The sequence below is a fragment of the Sylvia atricapilla genome, chromosome 5, assembly GCF_009819655.1.
Source record: "Sylvia atricapilla isolate bSylAtr1 chromosome 5, bSylAtr1.pri, whole genome shotgun sequence".
Taxonomy (NCBI): Eukaryota; Metazoa; Chordata; class Aves; order Passeriformes; family Sylviidae; genus Sylvia; species Sylvia atricapilla.
The window spans coordinates 13,139,081-13,146,549 of NC_089144.1; positions in this window are offsets into that span (position 1 = coordinate 13,139,081).

A 7,469-nucleotide genomic window follows, 5' to 3' on the forward strand; every position below is an offset into this window, starting at 1 on the left:
GGACAACCATCAGTGCTTAAAGAAAATTTTAAAATCCCATTTGACCTCTCTGGTCAGCCCTCAAATCAAATGGTCCTTTTTCACCTGTCACATGACCTGGAGATGCTGCAGTCCAGCATTTACATAGGAACACAAAGAGGAAGTGTTATGATGTCATAGAATTAAAGTTGTCCATTCAAGATCCAACCAAGGCATGCATAGATCTATCTTCTTGGTCAGGGAGATTTTGTTTCACACACTGCAAAAAAGAGTGAAAAATGTCTTGGAAAAGGATTGGAAATAATTATTGAATAAAAATTTCAGCTTGTGAAGTAGGATGCATGCCTTGAAGCAAAAAAACTCAGCATTTACATTTCTTAGTTTTCATTTTTCTCAGTAGTCATAGCTCTAAATATATGTATCCTATATTTTCAAATGACAGAATTTGAATTTACATAGTAAAGATATTTTCTATTTATTATATTGATTCATTATTTTTGATTTATTAACTAGCCTGTGGAATGTTTGCTGCATTTTCATATTATGGCAAGCACATTTATTTTCTTGGAATGGTAAAAGACACCTTACAGTAATTTGTAATATCTTTGTAATATTTTTGTGCAGACATTCCTTGATTAAGGTCAGATTCTTTGCCATTTTTAAAAGTTATTTCTTTCAGTTTTGGCTGAAAGCACCACACATCTTCTTATGTAAGAAGGGACACAGGTCAGATTCTCCCCATAGATGTAATATTTCAATCTTAGTTTCTTCATAGTGCAAGAGTATTATAGAAATGTTTTATGTGATATGATGGAAATATTACTTGGCATGTGGCGTCAGCAGTAGATTCAGAAAATATATCTACTGTAATACTATAATAGTTTGGCAGTGAAAAAGTGTAGAACTAATGTCAGAAATGAAAGATAAAAAATAGATTTCTTTCCCTTTCTCTTCAGATTAGGAATTTTAATTAAATAAATATCATCAGTGCGAAAGGCCATAATTCATTCTAGACTTGTACTTATTCACTTTATAAAGTATTTTGGTTATATAAAAAGCATAAACATGAAACATTACAATTCTACAATTATTCACTAATACTAGTTAATAATACTCTAACTTCACAGTATCTAAATATACAAAGTTCAGCACGAGAATAATGTTTAAGGACAAAATAAGATACAGGTTGTTTTGATTTATGTTAGAAGTATTTTTAGGTCAGAAGATAGATGGGGAAGAGGGCCAGAGGCAAACTCGTCCCATCCCAGTGAAAGGAAACTTCCCCACAGCAGAGCCCAGATGCAACAACTGCTGCAGGGTGGGGAAGTTGAGAGTGAGCAGAATAAATATCACCAGTGCACTCATCAGTTCTGAGCTGTGAGTGATGTGTGTCCTCTGAAACAAAAAAGAAAAAGATTTGCTGTGGTTGTCCCATTCAGCACCGACTGAGTTCTCAGGCTGCATTTTCAGCCCACAAGCTGCAGGAAAGACACAACGCTGTGGTTTGTCAGTGCATTCTGCAGTCAGCAGCACACGAGGACATGCAGTTTTCAGTCTCCTTGCACTGAGCTGCCTGAAACAAAAAATCAGTGCTCGTTAATGGCTGAATTTTTGCATATATATTTACAATGCAAGGAAGTTCTCCGTTTTGTTAAGCTTATATTCCTACTTTGTTTAAAATAGGCCGTCACAAGATCTTTACACTGCCATAGTAGTAACTGATTTGTTTAAAAAATGAAAATAAGCAACTTTGGAAGTGTGATATCAGTGCCAGGTGTCTGTTTATCAGAACTGTAGCCACCTTCACTCTTCTTAGGGGTTTCAGGGAGGTTGAAAAATAAGCATTTCTAAAACCTATCAGAACTAAACATCAACTGATATCACACATGAATATCATCTCCAAATTACAGGCCCAATTCACTACTGAGTAGTTCTACACATTTCTAGTCTATTAATTGTGCATTTGATTTTCGCAGTATCAAACTGGAAGAGGGTAAGGGTAAACCATTCAGTTTACTGGATGGGTGTAAACTAATCCTCATTTAAATAATTTTTCCTAGATGGAAAAAAATGGAAAATCAATGTACATCCCATAATAGAAGTTTCCTAACATTCTCTGTTATTATGATTATGTACAGGAAGTGGCTTTAAATAAGTAGGTGTTTAAATCAAGCAGACTGTAAAGAGAATGTGCATAAACATAAAACCATTTATTTCATAAATATGCAGTGTACATATTGTCCATTTTATTTACTCAGTTCTACCCTGAAACTGTTAAGAGTTTACTGGAAAAAACTCCACACCAATCTGTTTCTATTTCATTAGAGGGTAAGCAGGATTCTGTTTTGTTTTAGACATCCTCCTCCTCTTCCTCCTCATCCTCACTAACAGTGTTTTGATTAAGAAAAAATCTGCTGATGATTAAACAAGAATTAATAGACAATTTCTTACAAGGTTCAGGTGATTCTAAAATGCTTTTTTTGATATCTCGACCTCTCCTAGGTGCAATAATAAAAATATGGTCTCATCTTGCTTCTCTTCCATTGTTCCAACCCCCGTTATTTGGAACAGAAATCTTTGAAGGTAAGTCTGGAAAATGGTCCTTTGAAATGAAGTTAGGCTTTGTAAAGAATATTAGTTTTGGGGCTGGAGTTGTTTCTGGTGATTCACTCTAGGTGGTGCTGATAATATAGGGTGTTCACTAAAGCATTCTGCAGCTGTCTGAGCTCTCAGACTGTCTGAAAGGCAGTGATCAAGCGATGTCTTCAGATCTCTTCAGATTTCAGTCGCAAATTTTTATTCTATATTAAAGTTTTACTGATCTGGGACTTTTTTGGCAAATAATATAGATTGTCCTGCTAATAGAGTTCTCAAGTAACTTAGGTTTTCATTTTCACTTTCAGTTTCATCTGAAAGTACTAAACATGACCCAGTCAAAGAAAGAGGAATAGCTCAGGAAATTCATACCTTTAAGTTTCTTTTCCTTTCTCTCCAGGTCTTTGCATTTACATTTCTGGAATTTAGTAATCTATTCCACTTTTTCTCTAAAATGAATGTTTTGCCTTTTTCCTGATATAATTTAGCAGAGTAATGTGTATGAAAAAGAAGGAAGTTTTAGAAAGAATAGATGTGTCTAAATTTAGGAACTTCTAACACAAATCCTTCAGTATGCTTCTAAATAAAGGAAGCTTCAAAAATCTTCAGTACAATGCCTCTTACAATCAGAGGAAACTGTTCATCTCTTTCGTCTGGCTACTGAATTTCTTGCAATGCACCTTCCAGTTACACGCTGGCAACATTTCAACGGGGAAAAGACCCACTGAAATATTGACAAACTCATGCAGGCTTCAATAATTACCCACGTGTAAATATCCCTGCTCAATGACAAATATTTTAGCTTTTGAGACCTGTGAAGAGCCCTGGCACTGGGCCACAGCCACGGGATCAAAATATTTGTTTAGCTGAGTCAGTGTCCCCGCACAGGGCTGGGCTGCTCTGTGTGACCTGCACAGGCTGGATTGTCACCTGCACGGGGCAGGGTGCCAGATGGGGGTTAGTCCTCCTGGGGGTTTTCCACAAGGATGTAAGATGGACCCAGAAGAAGCTTCATGATTCAGCAAGGAAAAGCCCACGAAAATTTCAGTTTGAACTTCTTTCTGCTTTGAGCTGAGGATTGGGCTAGAGACTGCAGGAGGTCCCTCCCAACAAAGAGAGTTCTATAGTTTCTCTATTTCGAGAGAAAATTCAACTAGTTTTACCTTGCCTTTAATTTATGAAGCTTGTCTATGAGTTACTAAGGCCTTAGTTTTTCTTCTTTTTTTACTCTCAATATTAATAAAAATATAAAACATTAATTAATTTCTTTTTATTCACTATGCTGCTTCCTAAGCTTTCTGTTTCCCTTTTCTTTATAGGAGATAAATGTGAAAATCTGGAGTGAAAGCTAAGATTTTTGTGTTATTTTGGCACCTCATCCCCCAATTTGTCATCTTCTCTATAGGAAACCTTGTCAAATAGCAGAAGTAAAAAGGAAGTCTTTGCTCCTAGCTCTTTATTAGTACAGTGGTGATACTGAATTATTTGCAAAGCCATTTATTTCTGTAAGAAAGATAAAAGGAATGACTGAAAATGAATGTAATTCATTTTTACTGCTTACAGAGATTAAAAAAAAAAAAGGAAGGATAGCAACAGCATTATAGATGTCAAAAGCAAATATTTTAACAACAATAAAGAGTTCCTGTGTTTTCAATCCTGTCAAACATTTTTTTTCCTCAAGTATTGGTATAAACAGCAATATTTTTCCCTTTCTGTGAAAACTTAGTCCCGCTATGACACAGGTGAGCTGTTCTGGCTTCAGTACAATCATTGTTCTGGAATTGCAGCTTATGCTGATTCAATGGAATGTGGCATTTTGTGAGAAAAGATCATTGAGCACTGGGGGACACACTGGCTGGGAATTGGTGTGGGTAAGACCCACTGAGTTCTGCCAGTACTTCTAGCATTCTCTGTGTTTGCAGGAAACCCATGCCAATTTTTGATGGTAGATGTATGGCTGAGCTGCTGTGCTCACGTTAAGAACTGGTCATTCCAAAAGTCTGAAACTTGATATATATATATTTGGCTGACCAGTGGGGTAAAAAAAAAAAGCAATATCCAGTGCAAAGCTATAAAACCCCAAACCCTTCAGTGTCTCTTGAACCAATACTCTTATTCCAGTCTGTGCTTACAGGATGCCTGGGATGTGTTTGACAGAGCTGCACTGAGCTTGGCAATTTCACCTGACTTCTCACATAAGAACAGCAAATATTTCAGGCTCTGACCTTTCTACAAAGATTAAAAAAATCATCTCTCTGCTATGGTAAGTTTATTTTTCTTGTGGCTTATTGCTGATTCACACAAGAAAATGGAAAAGGACAGTCAGGAGTTAGTGGATTATAAATGGTTTGAGGTTTTGAACTCATTTATTTCCCACTGGATTGTCCAAGACTCTCTCCTTCTGACTCCTGTAAGAGGTGCACCTGGTATTTTTTTTTGCAGGGGCTAGAAAAGGAAAAAAAGGAAAAGGCAGTCTTAGTGGGGAACTGGGTGATGCTTGCTCTGATAAAAGGATTAATTTTCTAGTACAAGGTGAACAGGCAAAAGGTACACCAAAAAAAAAAAAAAAAAAGAGCTTAGAACAATGGGAAAACATTTTGTCAACATCCCACTCTGAACAATTCCTATTCCCAGTAGAGCCATATACTGATTCATTAAGTCCCATTGTTCCTCAATATCCAGAAATTAATGAAAAAAGTAAAAGTGAACACAATTCTGATTTGACTTTAATATGACAAATATTTTAATCTTTGCTTTTAGTGTCAAACAAACATACAACACAAATTACAAAAAAAAAAAAAAAAAAAAAAAGGATTTTTTTTTTTTCCCAGCAGATTAGCATTCCTTCTCTTTTATTTGGCAGAAATTTTCCAGCTAAGAAAACTTGTGACTGTGGTCCCCTCATCAGAGTGCATGCAGCTCTGTACTGACACTGTGTAGTGGCTGGATAAAATCTGATTTCTGAATGCTGACAAAGATGTACCTGTGTAGTTTCAGAGCTTGGAGTGATTTCCAGGATGTCAGCTGAATCAAACTGTCCTATGTGGAGGGTGTCCACAAAATTTCCATAGGAGCTGTTTCCATATTGCCACAATACCTATGGAAATGACTGTAGAAGAGCTTGTTCTGCTGCTGAGCTAATGCACTTCATCTGAAGAGATCTGTTTTATTCTGCATGGATTCTTATATTGCATACTTATGGAAGCTGGTTGACATCTGCTGCATTATGTTTGTTCTTTCACTCACACTCCAGGACATAATAACTAAATAAGATCCTTATTTTGATAGTTTTTTAGAGATTATTTTTAAAACAAATTTTAAAAAATGTTACCTTTTTAAAAGATTCACTTCATTGTAACCATATGTTAAACTTAAGTATTTAAAAGGATAGAGAATGGCACCTAAATATGGTAAGGCAGAAGAGAGAGATTTCCTAGTAATCTATAATATTCAAATAATTCTCAGAAAGCTCTTCTCTCTTGCTCAATGTAACTTCTGAAAGAAAAGTTATTTCTGCAGAGAAGCAAAGTTGTCTCTTACTACCTTTGTGGTTTGTAATCATTTTAGCCTCTGATTTAGTCCTATACATTGTCCTCCTCCATGGTCAAATCTCCCTAACTTTTAAAGGTCTTTAATTAAATACCCAAAGTGCTTCCTGTCTTGATGGTATGCTGTGAGATGGTGGCATGACATACCTCATGCCAAGCCACGCAGCATATGAAGGTAATACTGGGAATTTTTACTCTTTGGGAATTCTAAGGACTAATGATGTTTTTTTACTCTTCCATTCTAATTATGAAGCCATATTCTAATTAATACAACCCTAGTTGACATTTCCTCTAGAAAAGTATGCATTGTCCTGGGAAGAATTCAAGGGAAAAGGGAAATTATCTCATTCATCTAATCTCCCACTCCCCTTAGAGAAATTTTAAACAACTGAGCATTTCTTCCTGAGCTAGGTTGGCCTCCACCCCAAAATGTTCTGTTCTTAGATAGGGAAGGAAAAACAACAACAAAAATGTTTTTATTACTCTCCTGAATGGATTGAGCACAGATCAAGCTCCCTTAGTATATGGGAAGGGAGATCCTAAGCACATATGTTAATAACTCCACCCACATTCAATAAGTTAATGGGAAAAATATAAACCTCTGACACCTCAGGTCTCATAAGAATTGAGGTCAGGACTTAGGTGCAAAGGAAAGAGAAGTAGTGTCTAAGTGCTGCTCCTCAAGAAATCACAGACAGGAGTGAGTCTACGGCTTCAACAAAGGGTTAAAAAGGAATGTAATTGGGTATTTATAGAATGGCATGTTGAGATGGGGAACACTACCATGCCTTCAGACAGCATATTAGTCTATGCCTTCAGAGATGATGTTTTTGCTTCTCGAAATCAGACAATCTTTTCCAGAGTTAAACATCCCTCCTGTTTTATTCTCCAAGTTACAAATTTACGAAAGCTTACTTTCTAGTCTTTTGATATCTTGTTTTCTTGGCAGCTACAGATATTTTTTGAAAATGTCTCTTTAATTTCTTCACTTTCTAGCATTTTTCATGTCTCAAAGTTATCTTTATCTGAGTCTTTCTCTAACTGAAGTGTGGAGCAGAATCTGCCAGGTTTTTGTACAATGTCTGTTCTTGTATTTTCTTGTTCGAGTAATTTTCTCATTACTGCAAGGTAAGGCTGCAGCTGTTTAGGACACTCTAGGATTACGTTAAGCAGCCCATACTGTAGCATCAAATGTCTGAAACATTTTGTTTATTCTGGCACTTGATGTTTTGTTTTTGTATTTATTACTAAATCAGTTGTGGTAGCACTTTTGTGGGATGCAGGGTGACATTTCCTTTAGAAGTGACTGCAGTGCCTGTCTTGTATTTTAACGTGCTGTGCGGCTGG